Genomic DNA, 26,690 nt, shown 5'->3' with positions numbered 1-26,690 from the left:
ACTATGGGAAAGATTATTATTATTATTATAATTATTATTATTATTATTAATAATTTTTTTTTTTTTTTTTTCGGTACTGAGACATTGCGGGGGAACAGATCGCACACTTTTGACACATTTTTGGGACCATTGACATTTATACAGCGATCAGAGCTATAAAAATGCACTGATTACTGTGTAAATGTCACTGGCAGAGAAGGGGTTAACACTAAGAGGCGATGAAGGGGTTAAATTTGTTCCCTAGTTACAGTTAGAAACACTATGGGGATAGGACTGACTGGGGAGGAGACATATTGCTGTTCCTACTTACTAGGAACAAATGATATGTCTCTTCTCGCCCTGTCAGAACAGGGATTTGTGTTTTACACACACACATCCCCCATTCTAGCTCTTGTTCCAGCAATTAAGTGTTACCGGCGGCGATTGCCCCAGCCGACCACGCGCATCGGGTCCCCTGCCGTGCCTCCGGCGGCTCTTAAAGGGGAAGATTTACACTTATGGCGATTTGCGGGAACATGCCACTTTGCCGACGTAAATCGGCGTGAGCCGGTCGGCAATTGGTTAATGTGTGATCTGGGGTCAGAAAAACCTCAGATCTCACATTTACACTTAAAAGCAATAAAAAAAAAAAATCTATTTGTAAAAAAAAATGCTCTTTTTAAGGCCGGAGGACGGAAGTGATGTTTTATGTCGCTCCGGTGCTCCAAGTGCGTAGTCGAATGGGGACCCTCGTGCCCTCACTCGACTTCCTGCCCATCAGGCCACCGGACACGATCATTTCCGACGGGGGGGAAGAACACTTTTCCCGCCGCCCATAAAAGTGGTCCTGTGGCGAATCCACGGCTGGGACCACTTTTATGTGAAAGAGGATCGCTCACCATGAATATATATACCGGGGTTATAGCAGCTATATGCTGCCATAATAATGGTATATAACGTCAAAGTAGCGACTTATATCCACGGTGGGCGGTCCGGAAGTGGGTAACCAAACCACAGCACCACAACCACCCCCCAGCTCTAGTAAGGAAGACTCCCCCATGATGGAAAGTGACACTGAGGCCAAAATTGATTTATCTGCAGTGAGCCATTTTTATTATTCTTTTACTTGTTGACACCAGTCAAGTATCGCATGGATATGAGATGATTGATATGGGTGCTCTATCTGCTCTACTCTACTTCTGGTGCATCTTTTATTATTTTTTTTCACTTTTATTTGTAGTCTTGTGTAAAAGTATTCCCATAAGATGTTAATAGAATGCAACAGTAAACTTTTCTATACTTTATGCTTATTTGGCTGTGTTCCACTTGTAAGGTACCAACAGATCGACATAGACCGGACACCATGTGTGGTGCACACTAGTAATGGACTGATATCGTTTTTTCGGTGCTGATATGATCCAGACATTTCGACCACCTCTCCTGCCGATAGCCAATATTTTGTACATTTAAACTTTGCAAAAATGACACCAATTTTATGCACAAATCTGGTATAAACTGAACATATTTAATATTTATTAAAATTAAACATTAAGGGCTTGTTCATCACATCATATCTGCATGAAAACTGATGGGAGAAAACACACGCAGATTTCAAAACTGACATCTGTCTGCACTGGCACCCTGCTTGCTGGTTGGGCTGGCACCTTGCTGAGGGTGGACTTGCTGGTTGGGCTGGTACCCTGCTGTAGGTGGCTGGCACCCTATGGTGGGTGGTCGCTTGCTGGCACCTTGCTGTGGGTGGCTGCTGGCCTGGCTGGCACATTGCTGTGGGTAGCTGGCCGGTTGGCATGTCCGTCCAAGTGGCGTGGGAGGCGTGTCGGAGTCAGAACATTAGGCCCAGTGCACAGAGGCATAATGACGTGTGCGTATTGCGCGCGCCCCTGCACACGGGGTCTGCAGGCTTCTGGGCCCCAAAAAGACAGCCGAGGCCCATGAGACCAATATCGGTAATATCGATCTAGTTTGTGACCAATACAGATGTTTCGAAAAATGCTGAGATCGGCCTTACCGTTAAACGGTCGATCCCTAGTGCATACCTTTACAACTTGTGGTCCACTTGGTGCAAGAAAGGAGGCACGTGTGAAGAGAATAGTAAATCAAGCAAGAACAATAGTGAACCTCTAACGCAAGTCTTCCATTGCAACCCTGGCTGGTTCCCCTTTTAATAGGAAAGGTAGGCGACTCAAAACCATAATATTTTGGTCTGGGGCGTGTCATAAATAGCTGAAACCCAGCTCAAGAAAGAGGTGCCGAAACCATAATGGTGGAGCACCTTTTGTCAAGTAAGGCAATGACAAAGTGTCAAAGGCCTTATTAACGTCCAGTGACAAAAACATTGTTTCTAAGGATCTACTGTGGACTATATGTTGGATTTGAAGGAGGCGTCTAATGGCGTCACCCGCCTGTCTCCTTGGGACAAAGCCCACCTGGTCTTTCTTTATCAAGCATGGGAGAAAGGAATTCAGGCGATTGGCCAAGATCTTTGTCAAGATTTTCATGTCTATATTGATTAAGGAGATCGGCCTGAAGTTAGCCCAAGAAGAATGGTCCCTGTCTGGTTTAGTTAATTACAATGTTGGCAGTCAGCAAGTTTGATGTGAATGGATGACCCTCCTTTACTGAATTATACATAGCCGTTGGGTAGGGGGCAATAACATCTGCTAATTTCCGGTAGTATAGTGCCGTGAAGCCTTCCGGGCCCGACCGCTTACCTACCTTCAACTCTTTAATGCACTGGAGAACTTCCAAGATCTGTATGTCTCGGTCCATTAGGGACGTGTGGGTTTCGGATAGAGAAGGTAAAGACAAGTCTGACAAGAAGGTGTCGAGGCCTTGGGTGGAAGAATGGTCGGGGGCAGAATAAAGCTTAGTAAGGAGGTGACGAAATTCGTCCAGAACCCGCTGGGGATTGCCAGTGAGGATGTTGTGGTGGGTGCGTAATGTTATAGGAGCATATATTGAGGACAAAGTGCACAACCTGCTGGCCAGCATCGCGTTACGCTTGTTTGCCTTGGCATACCACTTCTGTCGGGCCCAGCGTAGGGTACGTTCTGCTTCGTCGGTTAAGCATAAGCCTAGATCCGTGCGGGCTTTGTCTAAGAGCCTGTGATTGGCAGGGGTGGGAGATTACTTGAAGGCCACTGACAGGGCCTCCAATCACTGCTTCATATTGCGGCGAGCCTGGGCTCGCTCTTTTTTGCGTTTCGACGCTAGGCGAATAACGTGGCCCCGAAGGACAGCCTTATATGCTTCCAACAACATCACTGGGGATAAAACTGTCCCTGCATTGAGCCTAGGGGTGCAACGGATCATCGCCGATCCGTGATCCGTACGGATCAACCTCCGGATCGGCACACCCGCGATCCGCGGAGCACTCTGCGGCCTCAGCAATAGGAAAGGCCGCGGCTTCGGCCTAGCTCCGGAGCGGCGGCCGCCAAAGGAAGTGACGTTTCTTCACCGCCATCTTGCTACACCCCACACTCCTACACAGTACAGTAATGATAGAGTGAGAAGAGGGCAAGCGGACATCTTGTTACACCCACCGGAGTTTTAGATTTAAAAGCTATTTTCAACACAAAACCGAGCTTATATGCATAAATACAGTATTTGTAGATCGGACAGACTGTTTAGATGTTAGATTTTAAAAGCAACAGCAAACCTGCTGACCTTACATGGTTGCTAATGTGACAGAACACCTCTGATTTTCACATTTAATGTTAAATGTGAAAATCAGAGGTGTTCTGCCACATTGGCAACCATGTAAGGTCAGCAGGTTTGCTGTTGCTTTTAAAATCTAACATCTAAACAGTCTGTCCGATCTACAAATACTGTATTTATGCATATAAGCTCGGTTTTGTGTTGAAAATAGCTTTTAAATCTAAAACTCCGGTGGGTGTAACAAGATTTGTGTGTTTTTTTTTTTTTTTTGTTTGTTTTTTGTTTTTTTTTTGTTTTTTTGCTGATCCGAAAATGATCCGATCCGAGGATCGATCCGATCCGTGAGTTTTTTGATCCGTTGCACCCCTAATTGAGCCTGAAGTATTCCACGGAAGCTTTGTGACTGTCACTAAGAATCGGTTTGAAAGACAAAAGGGAGTCGTTCATCACCCAGGGGGAATGTTGTGGTTTGCTAATTAGGGAGTGAAAACAGTCAAGATAGGGTCGTGGTCCGACCATGGGGCAGCGAGGATAGAGATCGAATCAATTAAAGGGAGGTGTTTCTGTAGTACGAACATATGATCAATCCTGGAGTGAGAATGATGGGGATGGGAATAGTGGGTATAGTCTCTGCCCAGGGGGTGAAGTTCCCGCCAGATATCTACTAGGTCATGGCTTTGCAAGGAATGTAAGAATTTTTTTCGCGGCAGGAGAGGGGAGTTTATGATCCGATGGGTAGTTATCAAGAGAAGGGTTCAGTGTCACGTTAAGTCACCCGCCAACAGAAGGGTGCCTTTCTGGTGGGACAGTAACAGGGAGCAGATGCGGGTCAGGAAAGGCCCCGGGTTATTATTCGGAGCGTAGTAAGTCATGATAGTCACCTCATTGTCTTGAATGGTACCTTGCAAAATAAGGTATCTGCCATTTGGGTCTGCTTTTTGTTTACTGCAAATAAATGGAACTGATTTGCGTATAGCAATAAGGACTCCTCTCTTTTTTGTAGGGCCATTAGCCAAGTAGATTTGGGGGTAGTTTGCAGCAAAGTATTTGGGACAGAAAGAGGAGGAGAACATGGAGCAAACATGCTATATATATTTTGTTGTTTGAGATATTTAAAAACCTTAACCCGTTTTTGGAGAGAATTTATGCCCTGAACATTCAGGGACAACCAGCGGAGGGTCATGGAATCGGGAAAGTATGTCCACATACCCCGGAGATTGAAAGGGAGTGGGAAAAGGGCAGAAAGGAGAAGAGACAACAAGAGGGGGGGGGGAAGGAAGCATGACAGAAGACTCAAAGGTACCGAGAAGAGCTCGGAGTTAAATAAGCATGGAGAATTTAGATGTATTAGTTCATGGGCTGTAAGGCCCACGATGGGGTGGGACACTGGCAAAGACAGCCATCTTAGCCAGGTGCCAACTCATGGGGGGGGGGCAGTGGTCCATCGGAACCACCAGCCTACCGTGAAATAATACAGTTTACTTTAATGTCATTAGCACAAAAGCTAACAAACTTCCAATAACATGGTCAAAAGGAACAAGCAAAAACAATATGGAAAACTTAGTACATATATAACTTGTGGAGGTATAAATGCCAAAGCCACCCCGAGACAACAGCCATAGGCCCGTCAATCCAGGGTGCCCAAGCTTGCCAGTGTAGCACTTCCTCATCTTTATATCCGCCAAGCCATCACACAGAAGTGGGGAACCGTGGTGCAGAGACAAAAACCACAACTAATTTTGGTAAACTGTGGAAGGTTGCCCTTGCGATTAAATGCTTTACCGTCCCTCGCTGCGGCATTCCAGGAGTCAGCTAAAGAAAGCAAACAAAAACAGCCCAGTAAACAGACTCGGGCTAGCGTGGATGCAGCAGTAGGGAAAGGGGTTAGGAGGTCATCTGAAGCCAAAAACCCTGAGAGAGTTCATAGGGGAGGTAGGCAACACCCCTGACTGCCATCTCACAGGTGGGGCGGCTTATAACAGGGTGACCCCCTCTGGCTCTGCGGCAAGGTTCAAAGCAGGGTGCAAATGTGGCAGGGGAGATGTTCCAAAGCACGCTAGTCTGCGTATAGAGCTTGTAGTTGGACAAAATCCATCAGGTGTGATTCAGGGTCAAGTGGCAAGGAACGCTAGGTTATTCAAGGACACGAATTAGGAACATTCAGCCATTGTTGGACTTCAGGAAACGTTGGGCCTGTAGGTCCCACAGCGCCTGTGATCCGGATTAAGACTTTTGGGATGCTTGAGAAGGCTGATGAGGAGGCCGAGAGGGTCCGGGTCTGGGGGACAGTGCATCAGGTTGAGACTAAGGCAGGCCCAGTTATAGATCCAGGAAGTGGCGCCTCAGTTTGGACGAAGTGGCGTGAAACTGGCGGCCCAGGTGGGCGAAAGAAAGCTTAAATGGGAACCCCTATCTGTACTTGATCCCCTAGGTTTGTAGAATTTGAAGATGGGGCTTGAGGCCCCGACGTCTGGCAATAGTGACTGGTGAGAGGTCCACGAACAGCTGGAGGGAGTTCCCTTGGAATGAGAGGTCTTGCTGCTCCCTTGCTGACTGTAAGCGTTTCTCTTTAGTACGATAATAGTGACATTTAATGATGACATCCTTCGGGGGGGGGTCATCAGAGGGTTTAGGGGCCAGGGCCTATGGATACGGTCAAATTCTAATCTGTCCACTGGGATCTCGGGGGCCAATTCCTGGAAAAGAGCGGTGGCTGTTCCCTGCAGGTCAGTGATAACTTCAGGGATACCACAAATGCGGAGATTGTCCCTGCGGGCCCTATTTTCTGCATCCTCTAATTTATCTCTCAGGACCTCCAGCTCAGCAGACATTTTATCTACCTCCTTCTCCTCATGGCCCTCTAGCACAGTGGTGGCCAAGTCCATGCGCTGTTCTAGCTGGTTAGTGCGGTGGCCTATCTCTTTAAAGTCCCGCACTAAGTCTGAGGAAAGTTTGCGGGAAGCCACAGTAATCTCATCCCGTACAATACTGGGGAATTTGGCCAACATATCATCTGAATCAACAGGCAAAGGACTCACTTGATTGAGACTGTCAGCAGGTGACACTGGATCCACTGCAGAGAGCTGTGTGGCATCGTCTGGCTCTGGAGGGTCGGGCACCATCCTGCTTTTGCCCTTGCCTGAGGCTGGGGAGGGCTTGCTAAGCTGTAGGTGTTTAGGCTAGTTTTTAACAGAGCGGTACATAACCGCTAGCCGCCTGAGGTGTTCCGGAGCCTCTGGAGGTGGATGAGCGGTGTCCACGCTTCATTCGTGCTTTGTTAGGCCGGGTAGTTTGTTCCGACAGCGAGGAGCGGAGGAATCGGGTGTCCATTTCCTTCACTCGCGCGCATGCCCCCCCCCCCACTTTGGCTTTTCTTCAATCAGCTGGTACCATACCAGTCAGAGGACTGTTCGTAAAAATTAGGAACAATGGTCTGGCAATTACTTGACTGAGTTCCTTAAGGACCCTTGGGTGCAAGCCATCTGGTCCCGGTGACTTAATAATGTTAATTTTTTCAAGTCTATTCCTATTTCTATCCTCTGTTAGTCACGAGGGTGCTTCCTGTGGCGTGTCATGAGGATAAACTTTGCAGTTTTGCTTTACTGAAGTCCCCCGTTTCCTTTGTAAAGACTGAGGAGAAGAATAACTTTCCAAACCTTCACCATCTCCCCATCCTTTGTACCCAGATTCACTTTATCATTTTTTATGGGGCCAATATGATCTGACCTCCCGCTTACTAGTTATATACATAAAGAATTTCTTGGAATTTTTTTTTTACTCTCCTCCGCTATGTACCTTTTCGCGTTCTATCTTAGCAGCCCTGATTATTGCACCCTTACATTTCTTATTGCATAATTTGTAAATTTGGAATGCTGATGTTGACCCCTCAGCCTTCTATTTTTTGAAGGCCTTCGCCTTTGCTTTTATATGCATTTTTATGTTGGAGTTAAGCCACCCAGGACTTTTATTAGCTCTTTTTTTTAAATCTATTTCCCATTGGGATGCACTGGCTAATACCCTTATTTATTATGCTTTTAAAGCACACCAATTTTTCCTCTGTGTTCATTCTTCCTAGGATTTTATCCCATTTTAATGAGTTTTAGTCGACTAAAATACACTGGAGATTTAGTCAACTAAAACAATTGAAGACTAAAATGGGACTAAAACTAAAATGCCATTTTAGTCAAAATAAAACTAAATCGAAATTTGCTTCCAAAATTACACTGATCTCCACAATAAATGTATCAGATCCCCATGATCCTGTTTACATCTAGAACACATAGGTGTAGATATAAGACCCGTAGTATGTAATCTGTGGGGAATGTAATACACCCTCAGGAGGATAAATAACTGAGTTAATCTCTGTGACACATTTAACGAAGAAGTCACCACAGATTGGAGTGCTCCCCCCCAATGATCCCCCAGTAAGTTGACCAATGTCCCCTTCCTACTTTCCTAACACACGTAAAGAGTGTTTTTTTCATGAAAGACTGAAATAGCATAGCATTGTGCTATGAGACCTTTAGAAGACTCTGCATCCTTGATTAGTCCACTCAGAAGATCTGCCTTGAGCCACTATAGCATGTCTTAACTGCATGAAATAATTAAATGTCTCCCTTTTAAAGCCTCAAATGACCGCATTACTCCATTATGGAAAATTTTACTGAGATGCACTACACCATACCTTTTCCACATTGCACCATGCTGTATTTTGGCCACTTCAAGGTAGGTCCCATTTAGCCAAATAGGACTGAATTAATTAAATCCAGTCGTCCCCTTGGAGGTGCTTGGTTTTCTTCTCACCAACATTAATTTTAGTGCAAACAAACACAATAGTATACCCAATTTTTGGTAAAATGTAAAACATGGGGTTGTATCTAATAAGTAGATACCAAACCTGTCAAGCCTTGAAATCGCGAACGCCCATAAAATTGGGAAAAAAATAAGTGGTACTTTAAAATTCTCCATAGTTGGGGCTTTAAAAACCTTTCCAGTATCTGGGCATTCAACTGACTGACTGCCTGGACATCCTGTACACACCCGATTCTGTTCCCCTACTTAAGACGATTCACTAAGACCTGCAGTCTTGACAACATTTTACATGGGTTGGTCACACAAACAATATTAACCACTTACCAACCGGCCCATAGCCGAATGACGGCTGCAGGGTGGTTGGATAACTCTGGGAGGGCGTACTATGACGTCCTCCCAGAATTCCCCTCTCGCACGCCCCCTGGGGCGCGCACCCGAACACATCCGTGACCGCCGGGTCCAGAGGACCCGGCGCATCATGGATCACGGTAAATGGCCGCTGATCGCGGCCGTTTACCATGTGATCGCTCCGTCAAATGACCCCCCTGTGTCCCCTCCTGTGTACCGATTGGTACACTGTGAGCGGAGAGGGGGATGGATGGATGGATGGCTGCAGCGCTGTGGGCTGGATGTGTAGTGCCCACAGAGCTGCACAGTGACATCCAGCCATCCATCCATGCTCAGCCATCCATGATGCTCTGCAATGCTGTGCAATACTCTGCAATGCCCCGCAGTACTCTCCAATACCCTGCAGTACTCTCCAATACCCTGCAGTACTCTGCAATACCCCTCAGTACTCTGCAATACCCCTCAGTACTCTGCAATACCCCTCAGTACTCTGCAATACCCCGCAGTACTCTGCAATACCCTGCAATATTCTGCAATACCCTGCAATACTCTGCAATACCCCTCAGTACTCTGCAATACCCTGCAATACCCCGCAGTACTCTGCAATACCCCGCAATACCCTGCAATACTCTGCAATACCCCGCAATACCCCATAGTACTCTGCAATACCCCTCAGTACTCTGCAATACCCCACAATACTCTGCAATACCCCGCAGTACTCTGCAATACCCTGCAATACCCCGCAGTACTCTGCAATACCCTGCAATACTCAGCCATACCCTCCCATACCCAGCCATACCGAGCCATGCTCTGCCATGCTCAGCCATACTCGGCTATACTCGGCCTCTGTATGTGGCCAGGCTGTGGAAGTCTGTGGCCAGGCTGTGGAAGTCTTTTTTTTTTTTTTTTTTTTTATTTCAGGCTTCCCAACCTAGAGGTGAGATGTGGGGTCTTATTGACCCCATATCTCACTGTAAAGAGGACCTGTCATGCCATATTCCTATTACAAGGGATGTTTACATTCCTTGTAATAGGAATAAAAGTAGTCAAAAAAATTTTTTTTTGGAAAAAAGCATCAAACCAAAATAAATAAAGTAAAATGAACATGCAGAAGCAAACGCATACGTAAGTCCCGCCCACATATGAAAACGGTGTTCAAACCACACATGTGAGGTATCGCTGCGATCGGTAGAGCGAGAGCAATAATTTTGGCCCTAGACCTCCTCTGTAACTCAAAACATGTAACCAGTAAAACAATTTAAATCATCGCCTATGGGGATTTTTGAGTAGCGAAGTTTGGCGCCATTCCACAAGTGCGTGGAATTGAATTGAAAGGTGACATGTTGGGTATCTATTTACTCAGTGTAACTTCATCCTTCACATTATGCAAAAACATTGGGCTAACTTTACTGTTTTGTTTTTTTTTAAAGCACAAAACTGTTTTTTTACATAAAGTGTTAAAAAAATTGCTGCGCAAATACAGTGCGAGATAAAAAGTTGCAATGACCACCATTGTATTCTCCAGGGTCTTTGCTAAAATAACATATAATGTTTTGGGATTCTATGTAATTTTCTAGCTAATAAATGATGATTTTTACATGTAGGAGAGAAATGTCAGAATTGGCCTGGGAGCTCCAGAACACCTGAAGGTGCTCCGTGCATGTTGGGCCTCTGTATGTGGCCACGCTGTGTAAAAGACTCACACATGTGGTATCTCCGTACTCGGGAGTAATAGCAGAATGTGTTTTGGGGTGTAATTTGTGGTATGCATATGCTGTGTGTGAGAAATAACCTGCTAATATGACAATTTTGTGAAAAAAAAAAAAAAAAAAAAAGTAAAAAAAAAACTTGATTTTGCAAAGAATTGTGGGAAAAAATTACAACTCCAAAAAACTCGCCATGCATCTTTCTAAATACCTTGGAATGTCTTCTTTCCAAAAAGGGGTCATTTGGGGGGTATTTGTACTTTTCTGGCATGTTAGGGCCTCAAGAAATTAGATAGGCCGTCAGTACTTCAGGTGTGATTAATTTTCAGATATTGGCACCATAGCTTTTGGACTCTATAACTTTCACAAAGACCAAATAATATCCACCGATTTGGGTTATTTTTACCAAAGATAAGTAGCGGTATAAATTTTGGCCAAAATATATGAAGAAAAATTACTAATTTGCAAAATTTTATAACAGGAATTAAGAAAAATGCATTTTTTTTACAGATTTTTTGGTCTTTTTTCTTTTATAGCGTAAAAAATAAAGAACCCAGCAGTGATTAAATACGACCAAAAGAAAGCTCTATTTGTGTGAAAAAAAGGACAAAAATTTCATATAGGTACAGTGTTGCATGACTGAGTAATTGTCATTCAAAATGTGAGAGCACCGAAAGCTGAAAATTGGTCTGGTTAGGAAGGGGGTTTAAGTGCCCAGTTGTCAAGTGGTTAAGATGACTATATTGCCCCGCATACTTTCTCGTGCAGATAGTTACCTGTGCCCCCTCCTACCTCAGTGCTTCTTTGCATAGCTCCTTAGCTTTATCTTTTATCAAGTTTGTTTTGAAAGGTAAGAGACCACAACTTGCCATGGCATTGCTGCAGCGGTCCAAAATGGGCAGGGGGCTTGGGCATACCTGATGTTTCACAATATTACCTAGCGGTTGAACTGCAGTGTTTTCTTAACTAGAGGTTTCATGTTTTCTTCTATGGGTCCCCCTAAAAAAAATCTATTGCAGGCCGGAATTTGTCATACGCACCGTGGGTTCGTCCAGGGGATAGGGGCCTTTCCGATTTGGATATCCCCATTGACTATCCATTCCCCAAAATTCTGGGATAGACGAAATATGTACCTGGCCTTGGCACCCCCAATAGCACTGTTAGTGTTGGTAGGCTTCCCTTGCCTCATACCAGTCCACTGGAAGAGCCCAAATATTTCGAGCGGGCTATATTGGGTTGAGAATGTAAGGGGCTGAGGAGTGGTTCGCCCCTTACAAGGGTGCCCAAAAACGATTTGACTCCACTTGGGCGTCTTGGAGGAATTCTCTATCTGGCTCGGCTCCAGTCTCTTCTAGCTTGGATGTTGCTTTGTTAGCTTTAGCAGAACCTGCATTTAAGCAGCTTGTCCAGGTGGACCAGAACCTAGGAGTCATTTACCTTAATTCTGCAGTATCTAATCAGCCAATGAACCAGGTGTGAACGTCGTGTTACGGATATATTAGCGGTAATTTATTTGAAGTACTGTTTTTTATGTGTTTCAACTATACTTTCTGCGTTTATTACCTACTGCAATATTGCTCTTAGTTTGTGTGAGCCCTTCCTCCCTCTCCCTGAGTGGGGGAGGGTCCCTATCCACATAGATTGAATATGTAGGACAGGGGAGGACTAGCAATTGTCATATTGTGCTGGTTTTATCTCACTGCTTTTCTCAGTGTTTTTCGATACTGTGAATTTGCTATTTTTGCTCTTTTCTTTTATTTCATGTTTTTGTAATGCCTAAAATTTCAAAGATTATATTTAAAAAAAAAAAAAAAAAAGCCTTTATTAGGTTATCCGTTTTTAGCATTAACTGTGACTTATGACTAGAATTTTTTTGGGGTCATTTACTATAGCGCTGCGTGCGAATTACCGCTAATTGGCGATAAAATGCAGTCATTAGCGCTAAAATGGAATTCACTATAGCACTGGTGCAACAATACTCCCAAAATCTAATTTACTACAGCTCCCAGAAAAGATGGTGCCCAAATGTTTACTCTGGTTTAGGACCTGGAGAATTGCACGTGGAAATGCTAGGAGTATGATATGATTGCCTGAATCAAGCGATTGCCCGGTAACAGCAGGGCCGTGGATCTGTGTGTATAAACACACAGATCCACGTCCTGTCAGGTGAGAGGAGACCGATCCGTGTGTTCCTATTACAGGGGAGCACCGATCAGTCTTCTCCCTTTGTGAGTCCCTGCCCCCTACAGTTAGAATCACTCCCCAGGACACACAGTTAACCCTTTGATCGCCCCCTAGTGTTAACCCCTTCCCTGCTAGTCATTTACACAGTAATTAATGCATTTTGTAGCACTGATTGCTGTATAAATGTCACTGGTCCCAAAATAGTGTCCGATATGTCCGCCGCATCATCGCAGTCACGATAAAAATCGCAGATCGTTACCATAACTAGTAAAAAAAATAAATAAATAATAAAAATGCCATAATTCTATCCCCTATTTTGTAGACGCTATAACTTTTGCGCAATCCAATCAATATGCGCTTATTGTGATATTTTTGGTTTAAAAAAAAAAATGTAGAATATATATCGGCCTAAACCTGAGGGAAAAAATTATTATAGCAAAAAGTAATAAATATTGTTTTTTTTTTTTTTCAAAATTGTCGCTCTTTTTTTGTTTATAGCGCAAAAATAAAAAAGAAAGCTCTATTTGTGGGGAAAAAAATGACCAAAATTAATTTGGGTAAAACGTCGCATGACCGCACATCATTCAAAGTATGACAGCGCTGAAAGCTGAAAATTGGCCTGGGCAGGAAGGGGGTGAAAATGCCCGGTATGGAAGTGGTTAAAATGAGTCACAATTTTGTTTTTTTTGTTTTTTTGTTTTTGTTTTTTTTTTATTATTTCCAAATGATCCTAATTTGAGCCCACAAAATGTGATATGTGTACCAACATCAGAAATTAAAATGTCAGTCCCAAAAATCAGAGGGTAACGTCACTATTCTACACTCGCACACCAAGAACCACCAAATACCACAGAATAAATCAAGAATAACCCCTGACTAATGTAAATCCACCACCTATATGTCCAAAGAAATGCAGTATATCTGTATTTTATGTGTAGGAGGGCTCCACATGTGGCAGCTTGGTGGCTTACAGCTTAGCACTTCTACTTGGCAGCACTGAGGTTCTGGGTTTGATTCCCAAACATGCCACTTCATGTAGAGGAGTTGTCTGTTCTCCCTGTTTTGTTAAACATAACTCCTGACTCGGTCCTTGCATAAATTATGTCTAAATTTAGTATTTATGTGTAGGAGGGTTCCACCACCATTGCAAATTGTCATATGTTTTCCATAGGCAAGGACTCTAATCAGCATCTTAACATTTTCCCACCAGCACTAATTGCAGCCTCTTACCAAGCCAAAACCCACAAAAATTACAGCTGTTTAGCTCTCAGCATGCTCACAGTAATCAATCATAACCAGCCTTCCAAACAGATCTCATATGCCAGAAACAGGTTGTTCACTGGCTGTTTTGGCCTTCCACAGTACATCTGCATTGATTAACTTCTTGCACCCCTCGGACTTAGGACAGTTTGCCACCACAGAGATGAAGCCTAAATACATGTGGCCTCACAGTGGCTAATGGGTTAGCACTTCTGCCTACCAGCCCTGTGTTCGAATCCCAATCCTGCTACCTGGCTAAAGGTTTGTGTGTTGTGGTGTTAAAGTTTCAATTTCACCAGTGCTAACATTTTTGATGGGTTTCACATAATGGAACCCCAAGAAATTGCATTATAAATCAAGCAAGTGTGAGTTTGCACCAAATCTAGAACTGGGGCGTTTTAGCCCAGATATGGATGTCCAAGTCTGGTGTGATGCTGCACACATTTTAATTTTGTATGCTTATGCTTTTTGGGATCACTGATCATGGGCAGAGCCTTGGACATGTGTTATTTTGAGCTTTACCCTGCACAGGTATATCTGCTGAGGCATTTTTTTTTTCATTTGTAAAGCGTGTGTGTTCCTAATAAACAGGTGTGAGCACTCAAGAGACAGGAACAATTACACTTGTGGGTGTGTCCTTTACTGGGTGGCGAGTAAGCTTAGCTAGGTTATTTAAAGGCCCGCATTTGTGGCGGTTGTTTGGCCTAAGAACAGGCCTGAATTTTTCTTTGCAGTGTGCGTATATTGGGTTACGAATAGATATGGTTTGTGTGGGTTTTGGGGGGGGGGGGGGGTGCATAATTCCTGACCCTCTCTTCACTAAGGCTGTTTGATTGCTTCTAAATCTCACATGTGTTAGACTTACAACTGCTATGTAATGGTTGAGATGCAAAGGAAGAAGGATCCTGCTAATTCATTCCTGCTGTGTTTGTCAATGTAATTTGTGTGCTGCCTTTTTGGCTTTTGTATTTTTGTCTCTTTATGTTTAAGGTAATTCTGCCATGTAACTTTTTTGGGGTTTGGGGCTGAGGATTTCTGATCACAAAAAAAGGCTAGTCATGCTTGTTAGCTTGATTTGTATCCCTGCTTTTTTAATGTGATTTTGTTTGATGTGTCTAATTTTTTGTGTCATACCCTTGTAGATTGTAAGCTCCTTTTGAGCAGGGTCCTTCTAACTAAATTATCAAATGCTGGAGCATCATTTCTATGCCTTTTTTTTGGCCCAAGTACATATATGTGTCAAATGTTTATACTAATGTTGAACTAAAAAGTTGATTGTTTTTTGGTTTAAGTTTGATTTTTGCAGACTCTAAATACGTATTTTAGTATTAAATCTAGTTGCATACGACAGTATTTGGTTGTGCAAGTTGTTGAGTAGAAAGTGTAATGGGTGGAGGGGGAAGAACCCCCCCCCCCCCCCCAAAAAAAAAAAAAAAAAGAAAAAAACCCTGCTTAAAGCTGAAATTCAGGGCTCTACTAATTATTTTGTGGACTAGGTAAGCCATGAAATATGTCAACTGTGTGAATTCTCCCTAAGCACCAAATTAAAAAAAAAAAAAAAAAACCCAAAAACTATTGTCTACAAAAAAAGTTGTTGTGGGGTTCCCCCCAAAATCAATACCAGGCCCTTTTGGGTCTGGTATGGATTTTAAGGGGAACTCCATGCCAAATTAAAAAAAAAAAAATTGGCATAGGGTCCCCCCCAAAATCCATACCAGACCCTTATCCAAGCATGCAGCCTGGAGGTCAGGACCGGGGGGGAGAGAGAAACAAGCCAGCGCTCTTCCCCCCCCCCCTCCTCTCCCCAGCCCCCCTATGTGGATGAGTATCGAGTACATCGTACCCCTACCCATTTACCAAAAATAGCAGTGACATGTAAAAAAAATACAAGAGCTGGTTTTTGACAAGTCCTTTATTGTAAAATGGCTCTGAGCCACCTGTCTAATTCCCCTGAGCCGTGTCTCTTGTTGCCGTCACTCCTGCCGCCATCTTCTCCCGCTGTTCTTCCTCGCCGCCGGTTACTCGCTAATATAAAAAAAAGGGGGGCAGGCTCTCCGGGTGATGTCATCAGATGGCCACGGCTATGTAAGAGACCCCAGAAAGTGGGTGACAACACAACAGAGGAAGACAGCGACGAGGAAGAAGGTGGCAGCAGGAGAGATGGCTCGGGAAAGAAGACAGCTCAGAGCTATTTTACAATAAAGGACTTGCCAAAAATGGCTCTTGTGTTGTGTGTTTTTTTTTTTTTTTTTTTTTTTTTTTTTTTTTTACATTTCACTGCTTTTTTTTGGTGAATGGGTAGGGATACAATGTATCCCCTACCCATTCACATGGGGTGGGGCCAGGATATGGGGGTCCCCTTGTTAAAGGGGGCTTCTAGATTCTGATGCAAACCCCGACAACCAATGGCCGGGGTTGTCGGAGGGAAAAAGCGCTTGGGACCCCAAAGCACTCTCCTATGTTGAGGGCATGTGGCCTGGGGTACAGTTCAGGAGGGCGGATATGTTCGCTCATCCCCTTCCTTTCCTGACCTCCAGACTGCATGCTTGGATAAGGGTCTGGTGTAGATTTTGGGGGGGGACCCCATGCCTTTAAAAAAAATAAATAAATAAAATTGGCGTGGGGGTTTGTTCCCTCTGAATCCATAATGGACCCGAAGTTGGATGGCAATTTTTTTGTTTTTTTTGTACATTCAGTTGTCAGCGGGGAACCCCGCTGACAGCTGATGACTCATCGTCATCAGTTAAGAATGCGGCGGCCAGCTTCCCGGCCACTTGCACAGCAACCAAAGATATACAGTGAAAATAAAAAGTGTAAAGCTTAAGTCTTTATCAGCAGCATATGCTGACACTATGCGAAAGCCTAATAGCCAATGCCACATGAGCATGGTTGTTACCTTTTTAATAATGCCTCAAATGCAAAACATTATTGTATAGAATGAAAAGAATCAAACATTAGTAATTGTATTTTCTATATATGATTGTGCTCAACTCCGTAGCGTAGTGGTATGACCTGCTACCTTCAAAGGATCAAGCCAAGGGTTTGAATCCCACTGATGGCATCACTTAGTGAAAACTTGCATTGTACTCAGCAACACAATTAGCCAATGCACATCAGTTTGGTTGATTCCATAATTTTAACTCTTCAAATGCATGCAATGGCATGTAAGTATTCAATAATAATATTCAAATATCAGAACAAAACAGCGTGCCCCCCCCCCCCCCAGTCCATACCAGGCCCTTCGGGTCTGGTATGGACATTAAGGGGAACTCCACGTCTAAATAAAAAAAAATGGTGTGGAGTCCCCCAAAATCCATACCACACCCTTATCCAAGCATGCAAGCCCTCCTGAATCGTACCAGGCCACATGATCTCAACATGGGGAGGGTGCTTTGGGGACAAGAGCCTCTTTAACCAATGGCCAGGGTTGTCGGGATCTGTAGGGGGGCTTATCGGAATCTCGAAGCCCCCTTTAACAAGGGGGCCCCCAGATCCCGCCCCGCCTTATGTGAATGAGTAAACAATGTAAACAAAAGGCCGCTCGTGCCTGAAAGAGGATAAAAAAAAAAAATAGAGGTCTCAATGGCCCTTGGACAACAATCTTTGACCAAAAAGGCAGTTATAGATGTGGGAGTCCAAACTGCGAGAACTGTACCTACATGTGTCATAGAAAAAAAGACATAGTAGGAGTTGATAGCAAGATCTATAAGATAAAACAATTTATCAACTGCGGTACAGCCTACGTGGTTTATGGTCTCCTTTGTCCCTCTGGCCTCTTGTACATTGGCCGGACCTCTAGACCCATGAACCAGAATGAACGAGCACAGAAGCAACATCCTGACCAAGAAAGATAAATATTCCCTACCAAGGCATTTTCTAGAAGCTCATGACAGTAGTATAGATGGCCTTAGGGTGTTCGGCGTAGAAGCTATGCCCAATGATCTTGATAGTGGGAAAAAGTACCAGCTACTGTGCACTAGAGAGGCCTATTGGATTTTTACCCTAGGGACTTTGGCCCCAAAAGGCCTGAATGAAGAAATAGAATTGCATAGTGTTTTATGACATATGCTATTGTTGCTAGTCCGCCATCCTTTTCTCCCTTGTGATTTCCATCTTGGTCCCTTACGCCATCCAGGAAAATCGAGCATCTAATGCCCTGTTATTACTTGCAATTATTTACCATCGCCCTTTTCTTCTCCCCCCCCCCTCCATTATGAACTATGAAGGTAGTTTCACCACACATATGTTTATGGGAGGTATAGTACATTCAGCGTAAGAATAAGAAGGTCCCCACCTGGTTGTGTTGGGGTCCTCCTCGTGCAGGTCATAGGTAGTTGGCCAGTACGTTTAGTATACTTATAAAAAGAGGTTTTTTTTTTCTGTTTTTGTTTTCTTTTATATATACATTTATATGTATCGTGCGTTCCACCAGCGTTAGACATCTGATGATCCCCTGACATACATCCCAGTAAGTGTGATCCCCTTTTTAACATCCTTGAATGTGCGGCTTACTATTAGGAATGATGCTATTGCTTGGCTACCTCTGCCCATCCACTGTTGTTATATGGGATGTGTCCTTACTACATGGTTCTTGTCAGACCACCTGTGTTTCCCTAAAATGTCAAGTATGTTACTACTTTTATGGTCCATCAATCCCCAATATGCTTCACTCATTTCCACCATTGACCTATTTATGGATGATGGATTGGCACACCTGGGCCCTAGACTTATGCGGACTATCACCTATATGTTTTTTATTATGGTGGTTTAGTGACATCAGGGTGGGTCCATATTCCTTGGAGGGATGGGTCTGGGTGGGTGGGAGTGGCTTTTTGTGGGCTGGTGCTGGCTGTCACATGGTCATATGCTTACACACATAAATGGAGGAGCTCCCACTTGCGAGGAGTTACTACCCGCTTAGGCTCTGAGGAAAGGGGTTCTCCCCAGAAACGCGTCAGCCATCGCCCCATCAATTGGATGTCTAGGTCCCGATTACGTTTTGATGTCCACTACTGCGTACCTGCAGCTATTGTTCATGTTTAACGTACATGCTCGTTTGTGAGTATCCATCTTTTGTTGTTTTATCTTTTTAATAAACGCTTTTTGTGGTAATGCACTAGGTCGGTGCGCCCTCCTTTTTTTTTTTTTTTTTTTTTTTTTTCTTTTTATCCTCTTGTAGTCCATGAATAACCCAATGTTCTGAAGAGGGCTGCAAGACGGCAGATATCATAGAAGCTTTTTGGCCTTATCTTCATTGAGGTTTTAGTCACTCAAGCGCAGGAGAGAGTTTTTTCTGAAAGGCAAATTGCCCCCTGGTGTGTTGAGGCGCTGTCTGCGCGCCGCCGTCTCGGGGGATGCCCTGGTAAGCCCCGCCCCTCCGATTGTACGCACGGAGTGATTGGCTTACTGCCAGTCACCCGTGCTTTTTAAACCCCTTCACCTTCCAGCTGATGCTTGTAGCTGTCAGGGTGGACCGAAGTGAGGACCTGCCACACTATGCTCCCCTACGGACCAGGTAATCATTTTGGATTTTGGTACTTTTTGCCTTATTTTGCTGTGCCCAAGGGGGTTACACCCAGGTTTCTGTCCTGGGCACTCTCCTGGTTAGCCACTACGCTTACTTAAAATAACCCTACTGTATTGCCTATGGCATTTTATTGTAGATCAATTCACTGATCGACTTCGGGCTCTGTCAAGTCCCTTGGTATAACTGTCTGCACAGTTTTCAACTAGCAGGTCCTCGCTCTTTGGCCATCTCCTTCTTTCCACCCCTCTCCTTGGTGTCCTTTTGGCAAGGTAGATACCATTTATATAATGTGTTGTCCACTAATTGATTTGTTTAGATGCAGGGTTTGGCACTTTCGTGCTGGGGTATTTTGTCCAGTGCTCTTTTAATATAAGACCTCAATATGTCACCGACATTAGCTAAGACCCCCCCCCCCCCTTCCCCTTTTTCCAATGGGGTTTTTTATCTTAATAAAAACATTTTTCCATTTTTTTCCTTGTCATCCAGCTATATGTGTTTGACTGTTTATGTATATATATATATATATATAATATAATATAATATAATATAATATAATATAATATAATATAATATATATATATTCAATACCGCTGGGTAGATAGGACCCAAGAGTCACTCCTACATCGTGCTGGGTGTTGTTATGGTAGGTGCGAGCCCTATGTATCAGCTTAACCACCTGCCATCCGTGCTATGGCCGAATGACGGCCACAACGCGGACCTGAATTCCCGGGAGGCCATCATATGACGGCCTCCCCTGTGTATGCGCTCGGCGCGCGCCCAGCTCGCTGTGATCACCGAGTCACTGAGACTCGGCTGATCACCAATCCGAGTAAGGGGCCGGTCCTTATATATATTTTTTACATTTTTTTTTTCATACTTCATTTGCCCTATCCAAAGTCCCACCTAGAGGAAATTTCTTTTTTTCAATCTATTGTCATTAGGGATGTGGGGCAGGTTAGTGCAGTTTCTGTGACAAGTAGCACTCTTTTCAATTATTCTTATTTTATAGGGCTGTTACTGATTAAAATTTTCATGTTCGATTAATTTTGATTAATTATAACGCACATACAGGTCCTGGATAAATCTATGTAAAAAATGGGTTTTGTCCAGTATGGCATACAATGAGAATAGGATGTATTCGCTCATATTGTCCATCTGAAGGAGAACTTATTTTAAATTTCAATCATTTTCCTGCAGTATTTGTAATTAATTGAACCTGATGAATAATGCAGTTTTTATGACTGAATACTCCTCCACTGGTACACTGCTGTTTTAGCTCCCCAGTTCTCAGCAGTCCAGGAAGACCGAACCCCCTGGGTGGTGTGTCAACAGGAAGCGAGGTCGGTGGAGCACAACACGCAGAGCGCCTGCGCCTCATCGCCTAACACTTCCTAATGGCTAGATAGCAAATGACGCCAATCACGGAAGGACAATCCCTGTGACGCATCGGCCGGAAATTATGTCGGTGGAACACAATGCAATGTCGATGTCCGTGACGTCACCGTATTTCCGACAGAACTCCCTGAAGACCCGGAAGCTGGCGGAGAGGTGAGCACCGATCAAAACAATTTTGATCGATCAAAAAAAGAATCAATTAATCGAGGAATTAATAGTTAATTTCCACAGCCCTAATATATTACAGTTCTGTTTGAAAACCTGCAAAACAGTCTAACTTTTTTTTTTATTTCTTTAAAAAAAGGTCTCAGAGTCTGATATTTACCAGGTTCTTTTCTTTTTTTTTTTTTTTTTTTTTAACGTTCCATATTAACTAAATTTATACACCACACTTTTTTTAAGGTTATTAACTGATTAATCGAAACAACAATAATCGGCCAACTAATTGATTATGAAAATAATCGTTAGTTACAGTCCTAGTCAACATATAGGTTGCAAGGGGAAGGAAATCCTGTCCAGAAATATCATTCATCCTCACCATTAACGCCAAGGTAACATTATCAATGAGAAGACCTGATTGAACACAAAATAGCAAGTTAAAAAAAAAATATTAATGAAAAATAGAAATTAAATATGATTGGTAGTAATCAAAGAAGAAATTAAGGGAAGGGGGGGGGGAGGGAGCACCCAACAGATCACTTTCCACGAGCCTAGTCCATTTTGTCCTGAGCAAAAACCTTCAAGAAAGGGTCTAAAACTCTCACATTCATTGAGGCCCGGTGGTGTTGTGGCATTAAGATATCTAATCCAGTGCATTTCGCACTGGAGTAGAATCTTATTTCAATCTCCACCATGAGCTGGAATGTGGATTCTCTCAAGGACTGTAAAGTTGACTTTGGGCATTCTGTAATTGTGCCCCTTGGCTACATGTCGGCCAAGGGGCAAGTACAAATTGCAAATGCCCATGCTATGCAGATACCTAACAATACGTTGATCTAGTTCTTGTTTGGTTTTTCCTATGTAGAAGGACCCACACTGGCACTGCATGAGGTAAACCATGCCTCACGTTTTGCAATTGGCAAAATGCTTCACATGAAAGCAGTCACCGTTGGGCAATATAAAGTGTGTGTTCTTCAAATTAAGGGACATTGGGAACATGACCCACAGGGAAAAGTACCCCAGATCTTACAAGGGTCCCACTAGTATCCCATCTGTATTCACTCTGCACAAGTCTCCCACTGATCGATCAGGCTTTTCTATATGTAATCTGTGGATTTTTAGTCACTAAATTCCCAAGGGTTGGATCCTCAGTCAGAATTGGCCAATATTTAGTAAAGATCTTCTTGATTTTTATCATGTTCATTGGAGCACTGTAAATATAATTCTAGTAATACTAACTTCCTCCTTTTTCTCTTTGTGTTTGAAAATAAGATCTTGTCTTTTCGTGTTTTTCACATGATTGAAAGCCTTTTTTAAGTACAATTTGGTATAACCTCTTGCAAACAATCTACTAGTGAGTGCATCAGCTTCTAATTGGAAGCCCACATCTGTGGTACAGCTGCGCTTAATGTGCAGAAATTGACTAAAGGGTATGGATATTTTCAGCTTGAACAACTCTTGCTTGCACAACTCTTACAGGAGCTTTTAACTTTTTTTTTTTTTTTGCTCTTTTTCTTTTTCTTTTCCATTTTTTGTGATGGGGACCTTTAGGGGAGGGAGTGGGAGGATCTAATGTCCAGTATTCAGACTAGTTATCAGGCCAAGGAACAAGTTCAATTGGATCTGTCTTTTTCACCAAACTTCTGGAAAAAAAGTCGTCCCTGCACTGGCACATACAATCATTGGAAAGGTACACTAACCACTTAAAGACCAGCCTCGCTTTGAGATTTTGGTGTTTACATGTTTAAAACAGTTTTTTTTTTTTTTTGCTAGAAAATTACTTAGAACCCTCCAAATATTATATTTTTTTTTTTTCTAACACCCTAGAGAATAAAATGGCGGTCATTGCAATACTTTTTTTCACATCATATTTTTTGAGCAGCGGTGTTACAAGTGCACTTTTTTTGAAAAAAATTAAAAAATTGAATAAAAAATAAGACAACAGTAAAGTTAGCCCAATTTTTTTTTTTTTTTTATATTGTGAAAGATAATGTTACGCCGAGTAAATTGCTACTTGATACCCAACATGTCATGCTTCAAAATTGCGCCCGCTTGTGGAATAGTGTCAAACTTTTACCCTCAAAAATCTCCATAGACGATGTTTAAAAAAATTCTACAGGTTGCATGTTTTGCGTTAGAGGAGGTCTAGGGCTATAATTATTGCTCTCGCTCTACCGATCACGGCGATGCCTCACGTGTGGTTTGACCACCGTTTTCATATGCGGGCGCTACTCACGTCTGAGTTCACTTCTGCACGCGAGCTCGACGGGACGGGGCGTTTTATATATATATATTTTTTTTTTCTTATTTATTTTACTTTGATTTTATTTATTTTTACACGGTTTTTTAAAAAAAATTGGGTCACTTTTATTCCTATTACAAGGAATGTAAACATCCCTTGTAATAGAAAAAAGCATGACAGGTCCTCTTAAATATGAGATCTGGGGTCATAAAGTCCTCAGATCTCGTATTTGGACTTAAATGCAATAATAAAAAATAAATTGTCATTTGAAAAAATAACAGAAAAATGTGCCTTTTAAGATGTATGGGCGGAAGTGATGTTTTGACATCACTTCCGCCCTGCTATGGTATGAAGACGGGTGGGGGCCATCTTCCCCTCAATCATCTCCATACCCAGCAAGGGGGCAGATGCGATCACCTCCGCCTCTGCCAACGGCTCTGGTAAATGGCGGAGGGCACCGGATCGCGGCGGGAGGGGGCCCTCTCCCGCCACCGATTAAAAGTGATCTTGCGGCGAATCCGCCGCAGAGACCACTTTTATATTGTAGCCAACCATCGGCCGAACATGGGGATACTGGGGTTATGGCAGCTAGCTGCTGTCATAACAACGATATCCGTCCCCCAAAAAAAGGGATGTACATGTGGCGGTTGGCAAGTGGTTAAAGAAGATTTCAACCCCGTTGGACAGAGTCCAGATATTTCCTATCTTGGATCACATTTCCAATGACCTCAAAGAAAATTGGGAAAGTAAACTCAATGATTGCTCCAGGAATTTGATGTTGCTATTACAGGGTGAGTATCGACAGCAACTTGAAAAATCTGATAAAGATATTGGTACTTTTGTTTGCTAAACTTACACCAATAAAGATGTATAAGAGATCATGCTAAATTTGAAAAAAAACTAAAGGAGCATCTAGAAGAGTATGGGAAATCTATACTCCAGAAAAAAGAAAAATACTGGAGAGATAAAAATACTTTTGGTGAAGGTCGAGCATACAAATGGAACTGAGGCAAAAAATTCCAGAAAAGGAATCCAAGTAATAAGCAAGTAACCATTGCTTATCAGCTACACCCTCTAACGCCTCTTCCTCAGCTTCCTATTTCCCAGATTGCCAGTTTCGAAAGAGAAAGGGTCCTTTCTCCAAGCAGTATGAAACAGAGGGAGACCTACAACAAGTAAACAAAAAATGCACTATGGAGGCACAGCAGTCATCACATGGTGATAAAGGTGGTGGGTATAGCACTACGAGACACAATAATGCACCTAATGGAGGTACAAAAAACTCCAAAACAATTCGAGGGAAACTCACAAAAGCTAACAAAGATTTGGGAGCAATCCCCAAAACACAAAAAACACAATTGGATGATTTTTTTAGAGAAAGCAAATAAGCAGCAATCACTGATCACACAGAAGGTGATGGAATCCCCAACAGTTAAAATCACTCCAAAGGAAGATTGAATATTATCAATCTATCATCTCATACATTAACACAAATAGAAAAACAGGTACTCTAATTAGGTTTATCATATTGTCCAAGTAAAAGTGTTGATAAATTTGTTTGCTAGGAAATTGTTATTCAAAAGTATGTATTCTAAACAAGCCTAAAAAGAGGAAGAGGTGGTACCAAACCTTACAGCGGCTGATTTTGGGACAATTCGAGACCTAAACCTGCTGTTGCAGGAAAGTGGTCCATTAAATATCTTGTGGGATGACGATTTGGATAGCGAGAATGATTAGCAAGAAATCTCAAATGCAGTATAACAAAAACCAAAAACGTTCAAGAGGAAATCGAACAATTTTCCTCCATTAAATAAAAGCCCGGCTTTAGCATTATTTGTGAGACGGACAACGAAGGAGATAGAAAACATGAGAAATGATAATGCCATCAAAAATTTTAGTTCCAAGTATAATCTGGCACTCCAAATGTTTGCAAAACAATACTGAAATAACAATTAAGGTATCGGACAATGGAAGCAACATTGTTCTCATGGACAATGAGATGTATGAGAACATGTGCCTCAAAAATGCTATCGTAAGATTTCCTCATCCCTAGTTGATAGAAATCCTGGTTGAACCTACCAACTGTTGGATGAAGCTCAAATTGAAGGGATTATTGCCAATGATATGTGGGAATTAATTCGCATGAAGCATCCCTGTACACCAGTGGTTCTCAACCTGGGGGTCGAGTGCTGTTTTGCCAGGGGTCACCGAATCCTTGGCTGTTCCTGAAGCCCGCACCGCTCTCCCAGCCTTTTTGCAGCAGCCCAGCAGGGCTGTCCCTGGAGCCTGTGGCCACCCAGCAGTGCTGTCTCTGGAGCCTGTTCCTGCCCAGCTGGGCTATTTCTGGAGCCCGTGACCACCCACTCAGCCTCTTTGCAGCCGCCCATTCAGTTGACGGCATGGCTGGGGGGCAGAGACTAGAGGTCAGCTGAATCGTGAGGAATGTTAAGTGGAATGGGCTGGAGGAGACCCTATCTCCTGATTTCAGCATAGGTGTTACTGTTACGAGACACCACAAAGTTGGAGACACAGTGAATCCGGAAACACAGTGAGTAACAAGATCTGTGATTATAGTTGCCATTAAAAGTCCCCACTACAGTTCTCAGATCAGCGGATAACCTTGATCAAGAGCATCTTAAGTTGGCTGATCACAACTCCCCCCAGGACTGCCATTGATCCCACCCCCACCAGCACTGCCACTCATCCTTTTAACTCCCCCCGCCCCCCCAACCAAGAAGTAAGAGAAGGAATAAAAACAGGGACTACATGGAAGGGAGAGGAAAAGAGGGGGAGGAACAAAGAAAAAAGGGAGAGAAAGCATAAGAGAACAAGAAAGATGGCTAGAGAGAGGGATTGGGGGGGGGGAACAAGAAATTAGAATAGGGATAAAAGGGAAAGAAACAAGAACAAAGAGAGTGGTACATCCTAAAATGTACCATAAGGGGTTTTAATACTGTACGAGTGGAAGGGACTCAGAGAGAGCTAAATGTCGGTGGGTTAGGGGCACAAATTACTTGTCTTGCCTTGGGTGCTGACAACACACGCTATGAAAATATTTTTACTGTTAAAATTTCCCAAGTTGTGGGGACCCTTATCAAGGGGTCACGGCATTGGAAAGATTGAGAACCACTGGTCTAGATTAAGATGTTTGCGTCTTTTGGATTACATTTTTATATATATTCGTATATAGCAGGGATATGCAATTAGCGGACCTCCAGCTGTTGCAAAACTACAAGTCCCATCATGCATCTGCCTCTGGGTGTCATGCTTGTGGCTGTCAGTCTTGCTATGCCTCATGGGACTTTTAGTTCTGCAACAGCTGGAGGTCCACTAATTGCATATCCCTGATATATAGTGTTCTATTTTGGACACATAGTAATTGAGTTTGGTCAATTATATT

The sequence above is a fragment of the Aquarana catesbeiana genome, linkage group LG13 (assembly GCF_042186555.1).
Source record: "Aquarana catesbeiana isolate 2022-GZ linkage group LG13, ASM4218655v1, whole genome shotgun sequence".
Lineage (NCBI taxonomy): Eukaryota > Metazoa > Chordata > Amphibia > Anura > Ranidae > Aquarana > Aquarana catesbeiana.
This window is presented reverse-complemented; position numbering follows the sequence as displayed.